This window comes from Megalopta genalis, chromosome 5, assembly GCF_051020955.1.
Source record: "Megalopta genalis isolate 19385.01 chromosome 5, iyMegGena1_principal, whole genome shotgun sequence".
NCBI classification, from domain to species: Eukaryota; Metazoa; Arthropoda; class Insecta; order Hymenoptera; family Halictidae; genus Megalopta; species Megalopta genalis.
The window spans coordinates 2795601-2821337 of record NC_135017.1 but is presented as its reverse complement, the minus strand read 5'-3'; the positions used below and the strand labels follow the sequence as shown (position 1 = coordinate 2821337).

The window sequence follows — 25737 nt, the reverse complement described above, 5'->3', positions numbered from 1 at the left end:
ATTGCATTACATTTAATTACATTACATTACATTGCATTACATTTAATTACATTACATTACATTCACATTACCTTACGGTCCGTTACATTTAATTACATTACATTGCATTCACATTACCTTACGTTACATTACATTCACATTACATACGCATTATATTCACATTATATTCACTTTATATTCACATTATATTCACATTACATTCACATTACATACACATTATATTCGCATTATATTCACATTACATTAACATTACATTAACATTACATTCACATTACATTACGTTACATTAACATTACATTAACATTACATTAACATTACATTAACATTACATTAACATTACATTAACATTACATTAACATTACATTCACATTACATTACGTTACATTTACATTACATTCACATTACATTACGTTACATTCACATTGCACTACATTACATTTAATTATATTAATTACATTACATTACGTTTGGTTACATTTAGTTACATTTATTTACATTATATTACATTGTATACATGGAAATGGAAAAATTGCAATAGAACGAACAACCATGACACGGGTCAGAAATGACCCACGGAAGTCAGATTACTTATCTACTTCATCTTTCCGTTACGAAATAACATCCAATAATGCTCGCAGAGAAGCAAGAAATTCCCAAAAAAATCGCAGGAGGTTGAATAACCCTAACTCGGGTCACAGGTGACCCGGAGCCGTTAGAACGGCGACAAAAATAGCTTCGCAGCTCGAATGAATCGGTCATTTCGTAAGATAGTTGCAGCGTAAATTCATGAAACTGGAAATGAAATATTTGATACAGTCAGATTAGGATCGTTCAACCGATGATTTCGCTGGCGAGTTGGCATCGAAAGCGTATGGTTTGCGGCCGACCAATAACTTTCTTTTCTCTGGGATGAAGTGGAACTGCACGTTCGAAGAGTCAATCACCATAAATTATCACTTTCTACTCTAGCCGTGCAACATCTAACGCGCGGATCACGATCCTTGAAGGAACGTGCACGCACCGCGAGTCCAAATGCATGCAGATTATGCAGATATTTCATCCTCGAGGTGCAATTAAGCGTGGATCGAGGGCGTCACAAATAAAACGTACGCCGTGAGAAATAAAAGCATTTTGCTATTTCGTCGAGCAATTGGAATCTAGATCACGGACTCTTCGGCCGTTGTGATTAGACTGCGGACTTTACGCATTTAGGGTAAAATTAAACTGATCAAATACAGAACAATAGTAATGTGTTCAATGAATTTAAAAATAGCAGTGCGTTAATTCCATCTGAACAACGTAGTAATTATTAATAATTAAAGCAATACAAATAATAAAAGCGAATTCCAAAATCTGCAGATATAAATTAAGAACGAGTTTACAATTTTCAAAGAACATAAATTTACTTTGATTGTTAAGATTTGAAAATTGTAATATATAATGTCATTGTTTACCTAATCATTATTCTATATTTTTATGACGAAAATAAGTGGATCAAACACAAAATAGAAAAATATTTAAACCATTTGAAAACAGTCATGCATTATATTTAACTCATTTTTAACTCATTAAAACGATTAAAGAACGAAATTAATATCTGTGTAGATATGTACATATACATATAAACAATCCATTAGTTAAGAGCCTCAGTATAATGTTAATGTTTAAAATATAAGTTGAAATAATTGTAATATCTCAAAATAGTTTGTTATATAAGATTGAGTCGAATTAAGCGCAGTGCTGTTTTATTTGTTAAAAGTTCGTTTCAACGAGAGACAGAAGATTTTCACTTATTTCCGCCATCTCTCTTGCTTACGTGAATTTGCATAAATTTTCTCAGTCTAGTCGTAAATAACAGTGCGTTTTCACATTCTTACAGTCTGACTCACAGGAGCAGGAAATAATTTGTTGAATAGAATTCCTCCTGCTGCGTTTACAGCCAGTGGAACAGGATTTATTATAAGTACATTCAGTTTTTCTGTTTATTTTAATTATGCACGTACATTGTAAAATAAATACAAGCAGGTGGAATGTTAATAGAATGGTCATTATACCACGTGTCGTTGGTTTTAATTAACCTTTGTGAAATGAATCGATTTATGGCAGAGATTCGGTTGAATTTGTTGGAAAACAAAATTGTTTAAATTAAGAGTTATCCAATATTAAAGATCTAACGAAAATGAGTATCCTTAACAAAATATTAAATTTCTGACATACAAAGAAAAACTTACGCGATATTAATTTCAATTATTATCACAACAAATATTTTACATGGATATTAAAATAAATATTATCTAGTACTTAATTTATTATTATTATTATTATTATTATTGTTGTTGTTGTTGTTGTTATTATTATTGTTATTATTATTGCACTTAAGTTTTTAGTATACTACTTAACTTGACTTGTACACAATTACTATTATTATTACTACATTATGAATTTTTACAAGATAAAGTATAAGAAAGCACAGTGCATTAAAAAAATTTGTATTATTTTCTTCTATCCTTGTCAGATATATGTCGTTTTAGAAAGATCATTCGAATTCGTCTAAAATAGCCTGTAAAGCTTGGAATTTGCAAAAAAGATCCTCAGTTTTAATATTATTTTTAAGAAAGAATGGTTGAAATTCAAGCTCCACTGTGCTGCAAAAATTCGATTGGCACACAAAAACAGCAAGAAAATCATTACAGCGTTTATGCTTGCAGAACCAGTGTTTTATTTTGATTTATACGTCGCAATTACAATTTCTCTAAATAGAAAACAATAAAGAAACTGTACAAAGTTTACCTATAATCTTGGCTTCATTGATTTCAACAGAGACGACGTCTTAATGGACGAACGTCTTTAAAATTCCGCAATCTGGTAATAACAGCCGACAAGTTTATTCGACCGCGAAGCACTCCGTTACCTAACAGTTTCTAACAAAATGGCAGTGGTCGGTAATATTTTACCACGATGATAGTGGGCCGGCATTGTGGAAACCCGCTATTTTGACGTACAACATCGTTCGATTCTCCGAGAATAGAAGAACCGTCTTGGACGTGTTAATTAAAATTCAGTCGGGGACCTCGAGGATCAATTGTGCCGTGACCTTTGTCACGGATCACTGTCGACTGCCAGCAGTAGCTTCCTCGTGAAAATGGCGGCGTGACAAACGGAGTTCCTCAGCATTGACAATCGAGAGCCAGAGCCTCGTAAATCACGATACCGTGGTCAGATAAAATCATTGTGCTCGCGACGGTGAAGATAAACTATGCATCTACACCGTGACTCTTCAAATAAACGAATCGCGAGACAATAAATCTTCTTCGAAAATAGTCGCTAGGAAATTTTAGGAATACTCAAAAATTTCCAATCCAAGCTTTTTCAATGTCGTTCCCCGAAAGTGTTTTCAGCACTCGTGCAAAATCTAGTCAACCATTTGCATAAGAATGACGTCTTTGAGGTGATTTACTAGCACACTTAAGATAAAAAAACAAAGAAAGAAATATGTTAGCAAAAAGCATTGTAGTTGCAAATCTCTGACGATATCTGACGTATCGCAATACAGTTTTTTCGTTGTTTTTCACAGCCTGGTTGATATTTGTATCTGATAGGTTGGCTGCTTGTATTTCAAACACATTTTTATACGACACCCTGTATATTGTTATCAATATTCTTGTAGAGCATCGAAAGACGAATCCAACGGGTATAATGAACATATACTTTCGATTGTTTCACTTCGAGATACTTGCGTTTGAAAGATTAAGTAGTCAAATTTTGGACGTAATTATCTCGAGGTTGAATATCAAAAGTATACATTCATTATAGTCGTTAGATTCGCTATTACACGTTCTATCGAAATACGTATGATACTATTTAAAATAAAATGTAAACAATTAATAGAAAACAAACTATAAAATAGCATACTTTACTGACGCAAGTATCTCAGGATTAAATGATCGTATTAGTGCGATCATTATACTCATTGGACTCGCCTTATCACGTTCTGCGAGAACATCGAAAGTAAATTACGATTTGCAGTATCATCCATAATTAGCAATTTAACGTTTTGTTCTCATCTTTGGAGTCACTGGTCGGTTCAAGGTCAAGTCATTGCACATGGCTGAATGTATTTCAACGACGTAATGAAAACAAATGCGCTTATATGCAAATCACGATCGATCGCTCTGAGAGCTTCGAAAAAAATGACCTTGAAAAAAGAATAACTTTTTGCATGGTATTCGCCTCTTGAAACCAGTCAAACTCTATATAAAACACTTTTTTGTAACATTACTATTGAAGGAGATATTTAAGTGGATCACCCTGTATATCGTGGAATTTCGATTATCCGGACCAGTCTTCGAGCGTTAAATGTTCGGATAATGGAACAGTTACATAATTCGAAGGCTACCTGACATTTTTATTGTATTGTATAATTAATTTAGTTGCTATGGATCGTTTTGGATTGATTTGTTTATGTTTGAAACAAATTCGATTAATTAATAAGTCAGACATTGGTAATCCGGATAATTGAGGTTCTGCTGTATTTGGGTTTGTTACTATTTAAACACGTTTGATGTGTAAATAACTCAATCTGAGACAACCCATATGAAATTGACGTGTAAATAGTTCAAACTAAGACAATCCGTAAGCAACACTATTGATTATACAAATCAGGAAGAATTTCACCTAATCGCATTACGAAGCAACTCCTCTATTACCCGAACATCCATGTTTCCTGTATTCGTTTTGATATCGAGATTCCACTTATTGTGTACGGATTTTTCGGAAATGACGAATAGAGAAGCATGCTGGAGAAGCGTCATGCTGGAGTAGCATGACGCAGCGACTAGATAAAAGTGCAATGATTCTGGAGTGACTAATACCTACCGAGTATTCCGGCGATGACTAATTGAGGTACAGTAGCTCCAAAAACTTTTCGTTTCCGTTTTTCGAAAAATTGTCATTATTTAAACTGCCCTAATTTTATAAGAATGAATCGTACGACAATAATCCTGGATTCATTTTAAAGCTTGATGCTTCTACTTTCGCTACACATCGTCCGTTTTCTTGTAGCATGTTCGTGCATAATATAGTAAATGGGAAAGTAAAGACATGTTCATGGCAACATATTTTAACGTCATCAGAAGATTGGTAGAGTAACAATTTAGTTATTTATGTGTGATAAAGAAAATTATTAATTGAAGTAGCATTTTTTTAAGATGTACTGGAAATAATTATTTGAAATAGTATTTCATGTTTTTTATTAATTATTTGAAATAATATTTCATGTTTTGTATTATTTATTTGAAATAGTATTGAATGTTTTCTCTTAATTATTTGAAATAGTATCAAATGTTTTCTATTAATTGTTTGAAATAATATTTCATGTTTTCTATTAATTATTTAAGATAGTATTTCATGTTTTCTATTAATTATTTGAAATTCAATTTTTTACGATTAATATTTAAGAGAGAAAATAAGCCTATAGAAAAACTGCAAACACAAATTGTTTTGAAAAATAAGCTCTTTCTTATATTTCTCTTGATTAATTGATATAATTGGTTTCATTGATATTTCTCGCAGAATGAACAAAATATTTGTTCTAATTAAGAATAATATTTCAGGTTAATATTGTAGAACCTATTTTAAATATTGATTTTACATTTCTAAAATCAATAAAATATTTCAACTAGCATTTCATTTAATACAGAAATAAATTACTATTCCAAATGAAGCATACGTAACACAATTGTGGGAAATATTGGGTTGGCCAATAAGTCGTTGCATTTTTTTCCATATACGGTAATACAGAAAAACGCGATGATTTATTGGCCAACCCAATATGCAAATATTTGTATTTTTGAGTTGAAATATTTTTATCCAGATCCGTCACAGTTCAAATACCAATAGTTCCTCGAAACTCGGAAACTTAGAAATACGAAGACTTTTTGGTACCGCCGCATGCACTGATTTCGCGTTTCCAAAGGCTATCTGGTATTGATGCGGCCGGCATTCAACAGCGGGCGCAAGAAACACCCGGTACACGCGCCAGAGAAAATAAACAAAGTCGCGGTCGGATCGTTTTCTATCGAGCTGCTATCTCGAGCTTTCTTCCTCTCCGTCTGCAAGGCTCGTCTTATAAGGAATAAGGGCTGCTCTTATGTGGCGGCCGCGTACGTATTCATATAAGATCGTTTCCACTTCGAGGTACGAGCGCAGCCGCGTCCATCTTTTGCCGGTCGCGAGCGAAACTTAAGTACTCGCTCGGTTTGATGAATGGACCGTAAGAGACGCGGAGCGCGTGGGTGGAATTACAGACGACCGGATCCGCCGGACTGGTCGCCGCGTTATTGGAAACTCGCCGCGATCTACGATCCACGATCCACCGATAGATTCGTCTCGACGTTGTGCGGCGGGCTGTTCGCCAGATTTAGCCGGTTAAAAGTCGATTTTGTCGAACTCGTCGTAGGTAGAAATGAATTGTTACAGACTCTGGGGAAGACTAGTGGTTGCTGGACCATAAACTGCAAATTTTCTTTTGGTTTTTCTCTTTCATGCAGAGGTATCGCCATTTATATTCGTGTCTTCTGTCATGGTACTTATACTCTCCTCCAAAAGTATTAGGACGCTCACAGGAAAATTAAATAAATTTGAGAAACCGATAGGAAATTATTATAATTTTTTCGATGTGTTTCAAAGTTAATTGTATTAAACTGTATACAAAAATAAATAAAGAAAGAAATTGGTCGTTCCAGAACGACATCTGACGTATTGCAATACAGTTTCTCGGTTGTTTTTCGTAGTCTGTTTGATACTTTTATCTGACAAGTTGGCTACTCGTGTTTCCAACAAATTTTTCTACGACATCCTGTATATTGTTATCAATATTCTTGTAGATCATCGAAAGACGAATTCAACGGGTATAATGAACGTACACTTTCGATCACGTAACCTCGAGATACTTGCGTCTGAAACATTAAGTAGTCAACTTTCAGACGCAAGTATCTCGAAGATAAATGATTGAAAATATACGGTCATTGTACTCGTTAGATTCGCTTTTTCACCCTCTATCTAAATACGTACGATTCTACTCAAAATGAAACATAAACATTTTTTTTTAAAACTATTAAATAACTTGCCCTACGGACGCAAGTATCTCAGGATTTTGGTTGTGATAAAAAGCAGATGCCGTATTTCATTCAGCTCAAAAAAGCAGAAAACAGCAAGAGAATACTGCAAATCGCTGCAGAAAGTTTAAAAATTAATTACGGCATTTGTTTCACAGAAGAATCCGTTTCCTAGTTTTCGAGTCAACTTCTCAGCAAGTTTAGCAATTCAAGCGACTTCAGCGATGTTACAGGAAAACGTTTCGAACCTAAGCAGCTTTAAACTCCGGCTTCATTTAGCTATTCGACAGATAAACGTTTACAGCTTCCGAGGTTGAAGTCGTTTCCTTCTTTAATACTGGCAACCACTCTCTAGCAGTCGTAAAGATTTCTGCGATATTATCGAATTTATACGCGTTATGCGACTCGAACATTCGGATGCAGAAAACCGTTTGGTCTCGCACTGCTTATCCGGGACAAACGCTGATTGAGACACGCAAGGTAATTGTTGTAAAACGCGCCGAGTGTAAAACGTGCCAAACGGTGGGATCTGCGAGACATTATAGCGTTTCGCGTCCGTAGCCGTAAGTAGGACTTTATACATGTATATCTAGCGGAATGCACCTGAACACTCGCAATCTCGGGACGCGCCGCGCCGGGGTAATGAAGCGGATGGGATTTTATTGAATCGTTAAACGGGAACGATGATTCGCGACAATTTGACCCGTTTGAATCCACGCGATCCGTAACTTTCTCTTCTTCAAATTGCGGCTAGTTGTTCGAGCAAATCGTTGTAAATCGCATCCATACCGTTCCAACTGTTCCGTCGCCGTGCCTAATCGCCCTGCGCGAATAATCTGAATTTTAATCGGCGACTTTCGAACGGCGTGTCGCGGAGATTTTTGTAAATCGTGGAATGTCGAAGATAAATGTTCATTGTCAAGTGCGTGGAAATTTTAGTAAGACGTATCGGAGATGCTTGGACAGTTTTAATTCTTTACGAGCGTTGATAACAGGTTAATAGGTTTTAATAAGGCACAAGTGCTTGACCGTTCGATGATATTTGAAAATAATGTTCGAAAGTGCAACGCATTGGTTAATTTATTTATGATTGAATTTTACCGAGTTGGCAGATTAAAGTTAGTTTAGCGTTGCATTATTAGAAACGCTATGAAAACGTAGGGTATTCTAGGGGATTTTCGAGGAAGAGATGAAATAAGATAGGAGACAAATTGTTTGGATGTACACAGATTTGTCTATTTTCTTTTGTTTTTAATATGGAGTCTGCTTCCCGACATTTGTCGTGGAGCTCAACGTGAATCGAGTATCACCAAATGCATCTACCATATATCTTTACGTATGTGTAACCGTGCATTACTGTACAGGGTGTCCCATTTAAGTTGAGATCGTAAAAAATCTCGTAGACACGTGATTTAAATGAGTACCTTAAAAATGTCTCTTTAGCTAAATAATGTCTCTTTAATAAATATTGAACCTACAAAAAAATGTTTCAAACAAAAATTGTGCAGTTTTTAATGTAGAATATGATTCCGAAATATAAAAAATATAGGTTTGTTATAAAAAATGATAAGATGACCTTGAAATAACCTTGAAATCGCCGACGCATTAAAAAACTAGTAGTATAATTTGGCTTCCTACACGAAATACTAAAGGACGTGTATCGGTTTATTTTTTTAAAATCACGTGTGCAAGAGATTTTTTACAATTTCAACTCAAATGGGACACCTTGTATATTGCGATATAATATTATTATTATTATTATTATTATTATTATATTATTATTATAATTATATAATTGTTATATTATTATCATAGTTACTATATTATTGCACGATTATTTAACAATTTTTCATTACATAATATTGTTTATTTCGCTGGTCCATCGCTTCCGGATCACCAAAAATTTGCTATTCCGAAAGATCTGTCGAAAAAGAACGCTTAAAAATTATCGAATCTGCTAAGGTGGAATATAATAGATGAACGGTCCGAAGTCAAAACAAGTAATTTTCATAACTCGACGTGTGCCAAACGCACAAATCACTCTGAACAACGAAAACATTCCCAGTGCAGACAAGGCTAAATACTTAAGGAAACACCTAAACAAAAGATTAACATCAGCTAGAGGTTGCTTATAGCTGCATATCACCGCTTTCACTTATAGTCGGCATTAAGCTGATCTTATATACCATGTTATTATTATGCCTATCAACCATCAGGGCTTATGGTACACAGTTATGGCGATGCGAGAACAAAATCGAACGATGACGATGTGATGCAACGTTCTCGAAATAAAGCTCTCGGCGGAGTTATGGCAGTCGCAGGTTGTGTGGTTGCGGGACGCTTCGCGCACAGATCTACAGGTGAAATATGTCAAAGAACGCATCGCAGAATACGCCAACTCGCATAATAGAAGATTACAAAAGCGCGCCGTATGACTGGCAAGCAGTCAGCTTGATACGACAGCAAATATGACTTACGAAGAGGCTGACAAGGATAGAACCGTATGATTTAGTCAGAAATATATAGGGTGTTTAAAAACATGTTAGCGTAACTTTAGATTTATCACGTTAAATTAACACTGGAACTATCAAAAATGAAATGACTAGTTTCTGATTTTTTCTTAGGTATCACAAATTGAACAACGTGACCCTCGCTTGTACCACGCGCGGACTAAACACTTAAAATGTTAATCAATAATATCTATGGATTTTTTAGGGGATGATTAGACTCTAGATCCTCGTATATAAAATAAAAATTGTCTAAATTATTTGCAATATGCACGAAACTACGTAAACATTTATTTCTTTTCTGAATAATTTTAATTACTATTTTACAGTTATACAATAACAGTTTCATATTGTTTAAATATTCTTGCATATTTTCAATTTGATCTCCTTATTTCTGATGTAAATTTAACAAATCCATAGTCTAGTAACGACTAGATTCAATGTACCAGAGATAATAATAATAGAAATCGTAGGAAGTTTAAATAACTCCAATCCTGTCATTGTTATAAAAAAATATATTAGGTTGTGTGATAAGTACGTTCGCGTTTTCCTGTATGAAAATATAGTATCGTGCAGTCGTCACCGCGAATGAGTTTATTATGCAATACATTGGTGCCTATTTCCACGCAAAATATATAGTGTGACAATTAACCCTTTGCACTCGAAGCCATTTTAACCCTTTGCAGTCGGGGACATTTTAACACGAAATTCAAAATAGTTTCGATCTATAGTATTTCCATTTTATATAACTTAATGCACTTCATACATATGAAATTGTATTTTGCGACTCGTGCAACACTTACACTTTTAGCAGATTTTATATATAAATCGATTTGATAATGTTAAAATTATATATTGAAACGCGATACAGCAGTTTTTAATCCTTACAGGACCATAAGGTTGCTAAGAGTAAATATTAGTATGTAACTGTTTATTTTAGTTTTCTTAGACATAAAATAAATAAAAATCATAAGAAAAATACATAGCAACGTGTAGTTTTTTTGCAATTTTATGGAAAATATTTTTCCCAATGGACTATAAATGCAACACAAATTATGGTTAGGTTTATTATGCAATGTCTTTTATTTATTGGTTCGTTATAATAAAATGTCAACTAAAATAATACAAAATTATGAAATAAAACTACTATACAAAATGATGTGCTAATTATGATATTCTGCGAAACAATTTCTTTTGGTTGAGAAGCAAAAATGAACATTCCACATAGTACATATATTATACGTCCTATTTTCTATGCGGCGTTTAGCACAATTTTCACATCTTTTCACTTTTTCCGCTTTTTTGCATGTTGTATGCTGGCAAATTGCGTTTTGTACCAAAAATAACCAATAATTAAATATAATAGTCATCAATTTTGAAATGAGGAAAAATGTTTCCCTTAGTCGTGAAGGGGTTAATGGCCCCGTCGGGTCACCACTCGAATGCAAAAAAAAGGTTAATTCTAAACTCAAAATAGATTCATTCGATCTATACAGTACATACTTCTATTTTGTATGACTTATCGCATTTTATGCACAAGAAAACGAGTCTTATGACTCTTTGAGATTGTCAAGGATGGATAACTGGCATGTGATAGGATTCAAACAAGTTTAGGACACGTTTAATATTGATATGGATATTTAATTATATATATGAAAGAAACATAAAAGGACACAAACGTAAATAACCGGATCGTATCCCATCTATAGACGACTAATCACGACACGAGCTCGATGAAGAGTGTCTTCCTCGTCCAATCGGTCGAACGCAAATCGAGCGATAAAACAAAAAAGGCCAGCGAGCACCGAACGCGTTTTGTCTTAAACTTAGACATCCTGGTAATCGATATTAGCGATATTAGAACGCCTATTTCCTCGTGACAAAACCGTTATATTTCACAATGATACCATTCTTACAACTCATGCAACAATTACACTTTTAACAGTTTAAAAAAAATATAAACAGCTTTGACAATATAAACATTATTTATTTTGTTAAACATTATTTCGATACACGACATAACAATTTATAACGATGCCTCGTAATGGAATTTACAATCAGCACCCGTTACATTGTTCACGAAGTCGCGCCAATCGGAAATCCGGTTGAATGAGGCGCCTGCAAAACTTTTTTCAAGGATATTAATTATTTTGTATCTTTTGTTCACATCATTCGTTGTTTAATGCTTATTGTATCCGCACGTATTTTGTAATCAGAATTTATATTATTAAATTATTCATTGTGTTAATTGCAATTTTATTCGTTACTTCCTGTTTCCATTCTATCATCTCGGGGTCACCATTCGAATGCAAAGGGTTAAGACTGACGTCATATCTCAGCAAGTAGCTGCGACATCTGTCGAGCGTTAACATCCTTGGAAAGGTCAATCATTTGTCTGTCTAACGCAGCCAAGTCCATGCCAATCGTACGATAAATGACAAAGTTACGACAGTTCTTTCTGACCGAGTCTTTAATGGATGTTGAAATTGTATTGGAAAAGTGGTGATTAAATTGAACGCAAGAGACTTGGTAAAAGTGCGTCAGAAACATTCCGGTTGACGTAGCAAGTGTACTGCGATGCTTGTTCAAGTGGATCAGAGGTTTTCGCGTGGCATAAACGATTTCTGGATGGCAGAGAATCGCTAGAAAATGGCCAACTTACGGAAGGTAAATATCAATTCGAAAACCTGTAACGATCGAAAAAATACGTGCCTTTATTGTGAACGACCGCGATGCTTCACTGAGAATGATGGAAGCGGCTATGAACATCAACCGAGAGACGATTCGGACCATTCTTCGCCTCATATCCGTCACACTTATCAAGATCCAGACAGCTGGACACTGTGGCGCGATAACGCGCCATCTCGCAAGTCGCTCATTGTTCGTCAATTTTTGGCCAGAGATCAAGTCCGTGTGCTCGATCGTCTGTCATATTCGCCTGATTCGGTACTGTGCGACTTCTCTTTGTTTCCTAAATTGACACTGAAGTTAAAAGGATGATTTCCCGAAGACATTCCGACCGTCCAAACAACTTCAACGCGGGAACTAAAGGCAATGCGGTAAATTCTCTAGAAAGCCCGGAGCTCGCAATTGAAAACGGTAATCGCCAGACACTCAGACACAATTCATCAAGTCTCGCGGCTCGTTTTTATAGAAATTTGTGGCAGTCGGCAAAAAAGGCAGCGGTCATCATGGCGGTATTGTACATTAATATGAATACGTAGTAATGTTGTAATAATAACGATGACTTTTCTTTTTATTTCTAATTTTTTGCCACGATTCAAACGCAATTCGGAGGCCACATGACGTAATTCGAAGGCAATTCGGAGGCCACATGCCACGATTTGACAGAGAACTTGACCATTATCTTACCTTGAGAACTTCAACTTACCTGACTCACACCCAAACAAATCATTTTGCATGCACGTAGAAATTCACAGCAATCCAAAATTTGGCATTCTAGGAAGAATTTACTGTACCACAAAATTAGCTGAATTATGCATTTAAATCCCTTTCGAATCGCTGTAACAAGTGTATTGGAAGAAGAGGAGATTATTTCGAATAAAACGATATCAGATTTTCCGTATTTTGTTTCCGTGTTTTTTCGTTCTAGTCTTAAAAATTAATTGTCACACCGTGTAATGTCTCGTTGCCTACGCCACGGGACTTAATAATTATTAGACTGCGGATTTTACGCATTTATAGCAAAAATAAGTAAGCGAAATACAAACATACGAAAACTTTAAAATAAATTTAAATATACCGTCATGTTATTCTTTATACAGGGTGAGTCACTAATTAGTCTTCACGACTTCTCAGCCCCTTCCGATGGTCTGACAACAATATGTCTCTTATCAAAGTTAATTAATATTTAACCGACAAGAAATTGCAAATTGTTTAAATTTTAAAAGAAATTGATTTTCGATGAAAAAACTAGGTAATCGTAATATTTTTAAACGAAATTAAGTAATTTTAACATAATAGTGTTTTGAGCGACATCTAGAAGAATTCAACGACCTGTTACACGATGACCTTCGGATGACATCGAAGGAAAAATTGCCATGATTGCTACAATATTTAAAATAATTCGGCGGTACGTATCACCAAGACCTTGCATGTAAACATAAATAAATGAACGTGAACATTACAAATGTTAATTTATTCAATTTCAGATCTCAACGCGTAAAATAAAAAAAAATTTATATAACACCAAATTAAGAACACGCGTGTTAAAAATGTGCATGTAATTGGTAATTAAATTAAATGTTCGAACAAACAGAATTTGTTTTACACTGAACTAACAGATCCTGCGACAGTAACGGACAACAGTTGAATAAACGAGAATTTGTAACGTTTACGTTCATTTATTTATGTTTATATGCAAGGCTCTGGTGTTACGTATCGCCGAATTACAGTAATTTCTCCCTAATTTGCGCTCAGATTGCGCACAAAAATTGTTTTATTCGAATCTTGCGTTTCGTTTTTATAATTGTTGACAATTGGAAGCTATAAAAACGAACAGCAAGGCTCGAATAATCGTATCTCCTCTTCTCAAATTGTCCATTTTTGTGCGCAATCTGAGCGCGAATCAGGAAGAAATTACAGTATTTCAAATATCGTGGCAATCATGGCAATTTTTCCTTCAATGTCATCCGAAGGTCATCATATAGCAGGTCGTTGAATTCGTCTCGACGTCGTCTACAATACTACAAAGTTAAAATTACCTAATCTCGTTTAAAAACATAACGGCTACCTTGTTTTTCCATCGAAAATCAATTTGTTTTTAAGTTTAAACAATCGCGATTTCATGTCGGTGAAATACATACCGCTTATAACTTTGATAGAAGACATTTTGTTGTCAGACCATCGGGAAGGGATCGAAAAACCGTGAGAACTAGTCTGTGTCTCATCCTGACACAATTAACCGACATAATTAAATGAAAAAAATATATTTTTACCTAAACATCGAAACTTTTTATTACGCGCGAAGATCCGCAGTCTAATAATTACAAACCCCGGTTACCTTTTCCAGACACCGCATCTCCAACGGAAAATTCATTTTTCAGAACCTCTGGCCACCTTTCGGCCCTTTTTTCGGGTCACTGAAAACAAAATGAAAAATCGCGTAGCAAAGGAGTCGAGCACACGTCTTCCGCGGACTCGGAGATTCCGAGTGTTTTCGCGGCTCGTTAAGTCACCGTGTATTTTTCTGTCCCGGTCTGGAAGCATTCGAAACGCGTTGTCCAGTATATAACAAACTTCTTTGAAAGGTGCGCGCGTCGAGATCGCGCAGAAGAAGCGCAGGAATGTTTACGAGGTTCACCGGCGTCGGTGTTCTCTTCTAGGAATGCGCGTGTACGAGGCACCGTCGCGTCGCGTCGCGTCGCCGGGTTTCTCGTCCGAGATCTTATTTGTAGAGCCAGCTATTATCCTCGAAAAACGCTACTGAATAATGTCCGGGTTGACGACGTGCCGCTGGAATACGATGTTTGATGAATGAAGGCGAAGAAGAACCGGTGAACCAGTCCGACTTCCTCTCAATGGGACGAGCCGGTCGCTCGTCTTTTTAAAGGTTGTTCCCCGTGTCGTTAGCCACCGATAATTCGTCGACTCGTTTTCTCCGTATTTGGACACCGAACCGATCGCCTCGTATTCAACAGCCAGATTTTTTATACCGTCGTTCTTTCGTCCGGTGTCTTATAATAGCCGAGCCCGGCAATGTGATTATCGATTATAATCGACATACTGTCGATATCGTATCGATACGATCTGTCCGACAGAACGGCGTCCGAATGCAACGGATCGAATTATAACCTGCAGCACGAATCGACTTGGAATTATCCGTGCTCGAGCGGTGGCTCCGTGGTGCTGCTGAAAATTGTTACGTCGCGAAATAATGTTTACGCTTTCACGTTTGTTTATATTTTTATGCGGCATCAATTTTGCGCGGCTCGTTGCTCGAGTAATTGGAAGACCAATGTCCGGGCGTGACGATAGTTAACGCATTTGTACCAACCGCTCTTGACGCTTCGACGGCCGGAATCGCGTGCACGTGACTTCGCAAAAATTTGAATGATAAAAATGGATTTTTTGTAACTTTTTGAAGAGTTCATCATAGTTATATTGTTAACCAAATTTATTCTGTTTATATTATTAATAAGGTATATCATGATTACACTATTAAAAAAGTGTATGTTAATACTTCGACCGCCGCGACACATATACGTGGATGACAGACTTATTTAAAATTTAATTTTCGAAAATTAATTTTTTCCCGAGTCGATTATAATTTCTTCATTTTATTGAGGCTCGCAAGGCGTAAAAATGTTGGAAAAGTAACGCATGCCACATAAATTTGCTGTACAATTTTTATGTTTCACTGAATAAAATACTTTAGTTTTATGAAACTTACGAGATGTTTGCCGCGGCCGTCAAGGTGTTAAAATGACAATTATGAAAAATCGACGAACTATGGCGGACGTATTACAGCAAATTCTCTCCAATTGTCATTGAACATGTAAACAGAAATGGACAATTTGGGAAGAGGAGATACGATTATTCGAGACTCGCGGCTCGTTTTTATAGTCGCCGATTGTCAACAACAATTGTCCATTTTTGTGCGCAATCTGAGCGCGAATTAGGGAGAAATTACTGTACTTACTTGCAAAATTAGAAGCAACATCCATTGATTGCCTGCTTTTATTGGGTCTTAAAGATCTTGATATCAACCTACGTTCTCAATGCGCAGTTGTCCGTTATTCAGAATGAATGCTTATAAGACTGACCTTGGATTCTTTGACAATTATTACCAGAATTTCTAATTACATTGATTCAGTAAGCGGCGACGTTTATTTATTTTCTGGCTCTAACAATAAATGCAGGCAATCTGCTCCAAAAATCATAAATGTAATTAACCCCTTAATGCACAATTTAAAAAAAAAACCGACCAAAAAAAATCAGTTTTTTTAATCTAAGAAAATACATATTTGGACCTTAATTTCAATAAATATGTAAAAAAAATGCAAAAATTACTAAAAATTCAATAAAAATAGTGGATAAATAATTATAGTGAATATTGAATCGCATTGCAGATCGAATTTTGTACCCATCGTACTGTTTTTCAATTACCAGTTACTATTTTGAAGGGGAAGGAGGAGACGAAAAAAAAACTGAAAAATATTTAATTTTACCTAAATTTGTAATAATATAATAATAATATTTATTAGCTGAAAAATATATAATAAACTAAAACTATTCAAAATTTTCTTTTGTATGGTAAATTTCAAAACAAGGTGCAGAGCACATAGCCCAACATTCCTTATTTCAACATTAGAAAACATACCTTTTATACACTAAAAATCCAATTTACTCTCTATAAAAATACACCATAAAACAAAAACGTTTTTATATGTTGACACTAATAATATTTGTAAAAAATAAAAAACAATTGTCTTTGAAGAAATTCACTTTGATAACGTCTACTTTACTTCCATCCTAAAAGTGCATATTTTATTCCTGAATAAGCAAAAAATAGAAAGAGATCGGAGATAACTGGAGAGTAATAAATAAATTAGTCATAACAAAACTCACAAAAGTGCCAACGCTAATTAGATACGCAATAATGGATATAGATAGATAGAAACAATTACCAGGTCGGAGATGCTTATAAGTGTCACCCTAAAAGGCCATATTTTATAATCCCAAATAAACAAACTTTACAGCTTACAATACAGAATTACACGATGAATATCAATAAATTGAATGTTTTCCTTGGTTTTTATTAAGTTATTTTTACTGCCCGGATATATTCGAATCTGAACATTTTAGCGACATAAGTTGCGACGCCGACCGTATATATGCGGGTCTGCACATTTTGGCCGGTTTTGCACGCCCGTGTTAATACGTTTCTGCGCGTTAAGGGGTTAAATCAAAGTTAATGTTTTATTGTAAATGAGTTTTCATACTAGATGTTCGTTATACTAGTTTAGTAATTTCAACTGTTATTTCCTTATCTATTTATATTGTACAATAGGGCTCTGTAGTCCGTCAGTAAATAAATAAATAAACGAATAAATATTTAAAGAAAACTATTAAAACTAAAAATTGTTGTATGAGTCGAAGGACGCAATTATTTACGTGTACCCAAATACACAGCACCGAGAATCGTTGGAAAACGATAGGGAAAAGTTTTTACTCTTACTGCTGGGACTCGGAAAAGTTTTGCCAGTGTATTTTACATATACTTTACTTTCACAATCAGCCAAACGATATTTAGTGAAATTTATAACGTTGTAGAATAATATGAATTACAATGTACAGGCACTTCCTATGATTAGTATATATTTTGTGATACGATACAGAAAGATTACCGTATAACAATGTCAGTTATATATAAAAGAAGTACTTGTACATATGTGTGTAAAATGTTTTATTTTTATAGTGTTTTATACTTTTTCAGTCTTGAAGTGCTGTATGCGTAAAATGCACTAAGTTAGATACGTTCAGGAAGGATAATAACAAGTAATATGGAACACACGTGTACATGTAATAAACCTGCATTTGTTAAATAAACCATTTGGTTTAAAGCAGTAATAAAGAAAGAAAGAAATGAAGAGAAATAAATAAAATGGAAATACTATATAGATTAGAGAAACTATTTTGGATTTAAATATAAAATGGCTTCGAGTGCAAACGGTTAATAACATAAAATACAATTATAAAAAACACGTACGATTACACTGACAGTCGAGCAACGAATAAAAGGGAACGAAAGATTTAAATATTAATGTCCATAAAGAATGTTTAGGACGTCGCGTTAACAAGTGCAATAACAAATACGGTATATTATTATCGATAATACCATTGAAATACCGTTAAAACAAATGACGAGACTGATCTATAATGTAAATAGTGTTGGCTGAAATGAAAATATTATTAATTTTTAGCACTCGTCGGAAGTGATGAATAAATTTCGGATTTTCATGCGAAATAATAATTATAATAACAACGATAACAGTTCATTGATGTCGACGGAAAAAGAAACCCTTTGTTGCAGAGTGTACAGTAATTATGACATATATATATATAAAGATATGAAGAATTTAACAAATAAAGAAATAAATAGCAAAGAAAAAAGATGCAAAATATTTTAATAATTTGATCGTATTTATAAAAATGAAATTTATGAAAATGAAATATACGTGCCAGTGATAAAAGATCGAACCCTACGAAAATAGTTGAAATTGCGGTGACTTCGACGATAGATTTTAGCGCATTCTAAACGTGATGGCCGAATAAAAATCCGTTTCTAAAAATACTGCGGCCACGTTTCTTGAAGTGCAAACTTCTGCGATGCAGACGCAATTTCGCAATGTTTGAGACTCGACGGTGGAACCGCTGTTGTGTAAATACATTTAGAGAATAAGGATTCGGTTTATTGATACAAAGAACGGTGTCAAACGATCGGTAAGCGGAGAAGAAAGTAAGAGGATGTAAATCACGAGTATGGCTGGGCGATGTGCATAGTTATGTGTGCATACGTGTGTGTATGGTCGCGTAGAGTGGACGCGAATATACCCGGACGTTATGTACAATAAAGTGACGTAACATTCGAACGAAGTGCCTCGAACTAATAAACTCGTTTCTTATCTTCGTTGCAACATATATGTATGTGTACTTGGCGAAATTTTATATTTTCAGCTCCGAGATGTTTATTGTTCTCGAAATTTGTTGCATTTAAACTGCGGATTTCATGCACTTGTGGCAAAAAAATGAGAGACTGAAATATAAAACTGTGGGCAGACGTAAGAAAAATCTAATAATATTGTTACGCTATCTTCGACTTATCGCAGTTAAATAATTAATTATAATATCGATTAAAATAATAACAATAACTATAATAATATTAACAATAAAAATAATAATAATTAATAATTTCGATAAGTCGAAGATAGCGTAACAAAATTGTTAGATTCTTCTTACGTTTCCTCACAATTTTATATTATATTATAGTATATTATTTATATATTATATATATTATATTACAATATATCATTTATATATTATTTATATATATTATTAAAAATACATATATATGCTCATTTTTGACATAAGTGCAGCCCAAATACGACAAATTTCGAGAACTATGAACATCTCGGAGCTGAAACTATCAAATTTTCGGTTTCTTACAATCGTCTTGGAAAATTTCTGTTTCGCATAAAGATCAGCAGTCCAGTCATGTTGCAACACTTTAATAATTTTCGAATTCGCAATCTGGTTGAATTGCGATACTTCAATACGTTTTAATCATTTATTTTCCAAATTATGATGCTTTCGTCGTTTAAGATAAATAAGTTTTAAAATGGCGATATTTTTATACTTCGTAAAAGAAATTGTGTAAATTACAATATTTTTATCAATTTTTCGTGATTGATTTCGTCAACTATAATGTTTCGATCGTTTTTATCAACCTAATGCTCTTCTCCTGTCGTTCTCTGTGTTCTTTGTATTTAATATTTAATATTTTCATTCGTATTCTTTCCAATCATTTTTCATGATACGAATTTCGATATTTGCGATATACAATGTTTAACATTTTCAGCCATCGTAAATTGTAACATTTTGACTTTGTCGATCATAATGATTTCGTCATTTAATAAACCAATGTTATTCCTAATGTTTTTAATCCTTTTTTTTATTGAATATTTACATTCTTTCAGTTCGTAGTCATTGCTTTATTTGTTTAACCGCGTCGTTTTAAAAGTTTTTACATAATCCCTCAATCAAATTATAGTATTTTTATCGTTTTCACTAATTGCTTTAGCGATCTGTATCATTTTAATCGCACTTACTCATCGCTTTATCAAACTGTACCATTTTAATCATTATCACTCATTGATATATCACATTACAGTACTTTCATCGTTTTTACTCATTGTTTTAGTTTACTCATTTTGTTCGTATTTTACTCGTCTACGTTTGCTCATTTTACTCGTATTTGCTCTATCAAATTTTATCTTTCTTACCGTTCATATTTATTATTTTATCAAGATATACATGTAAAATTTATTAATTTACTCGTCGCTTTAGTTAATTGTTTTACTCGTTTTCACTCATTTTCTTTTAATCGTTTTTACTCACTGCTCTATCAAACTGTAAAATTTTAATCATTTCCACATATTGCCTTATCAAACTGTGTCATCTTAATCACATTTACTCATTGTCTTATCACATTGTATCATTCTATTCATATTTGCACATTGCCTTATCAAAAAAATCGTATAATCGTAATTATTTTTATTCATTGTCTTATCAATCTGTATCTTTTTAATCGTTTCTGCTCAGTGTCTTATCAAATCGTATAATTGTAATCATTTTTACTCGTCGCCATTTAAAACATGTGCCATTTTAATTGCTTTTACACATTGCTCTATCCAATTGTAGAATTTCAATCATTTCTACATATTGCCTTATCGAGCTGTGACATCTTAATCGTTTTACTCATTGTTTTATCAAAAATTGTAAAATTTCAATCATTTTTACATATTGCCTTGTTGAACTGAATCATCTCAATCGTTTTCACCCAACGCTTTATCGAACTGTGTTATTCTAATCGTTTTTATTCATTGCCTTATCAAATCGTATAATTGTAATCGTTTTTATTCATTGCCTTCTCGAACTGTGTCATTTGAATCGTTCTTACTCGTTGCTTTACCAAACCGCATCATTTTAATTGTTTATGCTCTATTGCTCTACGAGATCGTATCATTCTAACTGTGTTCACCTACTGCTTTCTCAAATTACGTAATTTGAATAGCCTCTTTTCTCATTGCAGTCTCGAACTATATAATTTATATCATTTACAATCATAAATTGCTCCGTTCGTAACATCTTTATCATCGTTGAAAACAGTTTACGATCGAATCCAGAAACCTATCAGCTTCTGTAAAAAGCTATTTCCAACAAGAAGCTGGAATATTGACTTTCCGACGTGTATAAACGCCTACAAATAATAAAATTAATTGCGCAGCGTTAATTTTATTATACCGTTCCTCGGTATTTATACGATCCATCTCCATAAACGGATATTATGATTTCTCTACTCTATTTCTGTTTATTATTCTGTTACTATACGGGTACCAAGGCCCCGTTTATGGAACGACACACTATGATTCATACAATATAATTATATTAGTTAATGGCACGTTACAATAATCGCTTCATGAATATTCCCTTGTTCCCCGTATCAAGGTCCTTTCCCATGCGAACATCCAGGAATAAACTTTGTCGTGTTTCTGTGCTGCGGAGACTTTATCGCGATTACGAGTCGTTCGCAAGATTTCCCTGGAATTACCTACTGCGGATGCTGCACATATTCGCAACAATGCAAGTGTATATTTGTTGCATCTGTTTGTGCGCAATGTTGATAATATGACTAATAAAACGATTCGTGTAGAATGTATAATAAAATCGTATCCAATTTGAAAATATTGCATTCGCATTATTCAACGTTAGTTGCAGTCGACTTTGGAGTAATAATGAATGCAGCGATTCGAACGATTCGGTAGAAATAGTGGAGTGATTTGTTAGAGAATATTTATTACTGCATAATCATAATAATTTATTAGAAAATATTTGCAAATTTCCCCATTAAATAGTCGATTTCATTGATTCTAGAATATCAACGATTTATATTGTTAACAATATTCTTACGAATATTTATTAATTAATACATTTATATTGATGTAATTAATGTATTTGTATTGATTATCTAGTGAGTAATGTATTTGTATTTACTATTTAGTAATTAATGTATTTGTATTCACTATCTAGTAATTAATGTATTTGTGTGTGTGTGTGTGTATTTTTACTATTTAGTACTTAATGTATTTGTATTTATTATCTAGTAATTAATATTTAAGAGCATTAAGCCTAAAAGTTGACACAGAATAAATACTTCCTCTTTTGCTTTAAGAAATTGTGGAAGATAAAGAAGTGCTTCAAAAGAGCGCGACCCAACTAACTTAATCAGCTTTTCTTTAACACTGAAAACTGTTTAAATGAATGCAACAGGAAAATCAATAAATCTGGACAAATACATTTAAATGTCACAAAAGTATTTTTGGAAACATTGGTATTATATACATTACTGTAACTGAATAGAAAATCGTATAACAAGAGGTCCATCATACTCTTAAATATGCAATAACATTTATGGTGAATATTTAAAAGCATATAACATTTCCTTAACTTCGATAAACCGATACCGAAGTCTTCATAACTTTCTAGAAAGACATCAAAGTGGATCATAACTGAATTTAATGCATTTGTAGCAAAATTGAGTAGGTGAAAATTCAAATAGTAAGAAGATTCAAAGGATTCAAGAATATTAATACATTATCTCCAATCTATAGAAATTATTATGAGTACGTACAACTTTCTACTTGAGATTCGTTGCAATTAGTTTCGTTTACTTTTTCTATATTTCTACTTAAATCTAAGATCGCGAACATGAAGTGTAACAGTGACGGCTTAGTATTTGGAAACCCAGCTGAAACTTCAGCGTGAAAGTGTAACTTTCTATGCGATTTCTTTTTCTTGCAATTGACGCAGACAATCTTCACGCATTCATATCACGTGTAAATGTATGAAACACAAGCACATACGTATATAAACAGTAATTAATAGTATCACGTTCTCGATCTTGTCAGAAGAAACCTTCTAGTTAACGAAACCAATTTTCCTGTCATCCCGATCTTCATCAAACAACCTATGAAAATTGAAATTACGATAAAGATCCGCAGTCTGATGATGCAACGAGAGTGGCAAGATCAACGTACAACCAGACAAATAGAGGACTTGGAACGAAGTTTGATGAAAATAGTGGAATAATTCATTGGATCATTAGCGAGTTCGATGTTTTACATTTACAGTGATGGATACGGGTGCACGAAATTGTGAGACACCTTGAAACTTGTTGGGACAGTTGATGTTCGTGATCGCAAACTGACAGGATCATTTATTTATATCCAATGATTTCGCAAATCAAATGAACGATGCAAAGACATTTTTAGTTGAACGGAATTCTAAAACGTTATAGCTAAAGATGATTATGAACGACGTTTGATTCTAGCAATACGTAAACTTTTCTTTATCCTGTATCACTTCGATCATTTTACGAAGCAGACTATTATAAAGAATTTTTTCTTTTTTCTTTCTTTTCGTCGGAATCTTTCGTCCGCCATTGTAAAATAGTTTCTAAGAGTGTCTCAAAGTTGATGATGCAAAGAGAGTGGCAGAATCGACGTAAAACAGACGAATGGAGGACTTCGAATAAAGTTCGATGAGAATTTTAGTCGAATTATTCTTTGGTATGCTTCCAATCAGCGATTACAATGTTTTGACATTCAAAGTAACTAATTCTGGTGCACGAAATTGTACGACATCTTGAAAATTGTTGGGACGATTGATGTTTGCGATCGTAATCTTACAGGATCGTTGCAAAGATATGTTCAGTTGGATAAAATTCTAAGATACTATAGCAAAAGATGATCATAAACGACGTTTGATTCCAGCAATGCGTGAACTTTTCTTTACACAGTATTACTTCGATCGCTCCATGAAGCAGACTGTTACATGAACGGTTCAGAAGCCAATCACTACAAGTCCACTTTTCTTTGGAAATGAGTTACGCAGTGCAACCACATTGTTATCGTAGGATCTTTCTGTCGATAAATCGATATAGTCTATTTCTTCGTAAGTAATTAATGGATAGCAGCAAAAAAATTAACATTTCTCTTTTGCTTCACTTCTCGTTAGGTTCATTCGCATGTCATCTTATAATAACAACTGTGCTTTGCGTTATTAATAGCATTGTTATTCTTTACAGTTAATTCGTGAAATCCTTATTTATCTAAATTTTAAGGTTAACGGACTCGCACTGATTGGTTTCTGAGCCGTCCACATAGAGTTCTGGAGGCACCGTTTTGATGATTTGCAAGTACGGTGCATTTTACCAATTTCTTTCGTTCTTTCTTTTGTCCGGTACTGTAGCTGCCTGAAAAGCTTCCTGTTCGACCGTAACAGTATTAGAGAACGAAAGCCTGTGCACGATACAAGAATCTTCAGGTCGATCCGTTCGTTGGCGGATGCAGTACGAGGCTGAGTTTCTGGTTGCGGAGTGCGTGCACCTGGTGTTACTTAGGGACTTCTGGTTTTGGGAGAACAACGCAACAACGGTACCGGTCGGGGGCCGGTATATGCCTATCCGTGGAGCAGCGCGATTCCAAATGGCAGAACCCCTCGATATCTCCCATCGGTGGAGATCTTCCGGGTACCTTTCATACGTGGCGCGTTATTAAACAAAGCCAGCCGGCCCGTAAATCACGCAAGCGTCATCTGGGAATACCTTGGGCATCGGCGTGGGAGTAACGGTCGAGTCAATAAATGGTTATTAATTGCCGCGTAAATATCAGCGACTGCGATTCCGACGGAATTGCCGCGATCCGAGGCTCGGGGCCTCTTTCGAATCGAAATTAATGGCGAATGTTAAAACAGCGACAACAGCGATAAATACGCGCGGTTTCAATTGTCGGCAGGAGGATCGCGAAATTGGCCGGTTTTTGTGAAGCAATTTTTAAAACTGGAGGTGCGATAGAAAGGGCACGATTTTGTCGATTTTATTCGCGCGATATGTCGATTCATTTAGGTAATTGTTAATAAATGTTTTCAAAAATATTTTTCATCGTATTTATCTCGATCTATTGATTTTCTTATTGCGTCCGTTTACACAGTTTTCGATATTCGAATGTCCGATTTTGCTGTCCAAAATTATTTTTCTCACCTAACGTGTCTACTAACTTATTTGTAGTATTTTAACTTGGAAAAAATTATTATACGCAAACGAAAATGATTGATAAGGTGCTGGTAAATTAATAAGTTGTAATAAAAAAGTTATTAATAAGGTAACATGATTTTTATTATTTAATGGATTCAAAATGTGCCTATTTATTTATTTACGGTATTTTTACGTTGGGGGAATAATTTTTGACATTGAAAAACATATATTATTATTATTTGCATCGTGTGAAGACTATATAATTGGTATAAGATATGTA

General features: G+C 34.3%; 1 long non-coding RNA gene across 3 annotated transcripts in view; it reads left to right on the top strand.

Annotated features, from left to right (window-relative positions):
• The window catches only part of LOC143259553 (uncharacterized), a 72099-nt gene that overhangs the window by 39658 nt on the left and 6704 nt on the right, over positions 1–25737 (top strand). The window contains exon 1 of one of the 3 annotated variants that reach the window (XR_013033556.1): positions 11829–12289. The exons of the other annotated variants lie outside the window; for them this stretch is intronic. This is a non-coding gene — a long non-coding RNA (uncharacterized LOC143259553). Of the gene's footprint in view, positions 1–11828; positions 12290–25737 lie in introns of those variants that run through there. 3 annotated transcript variants of the gene reach the window in all.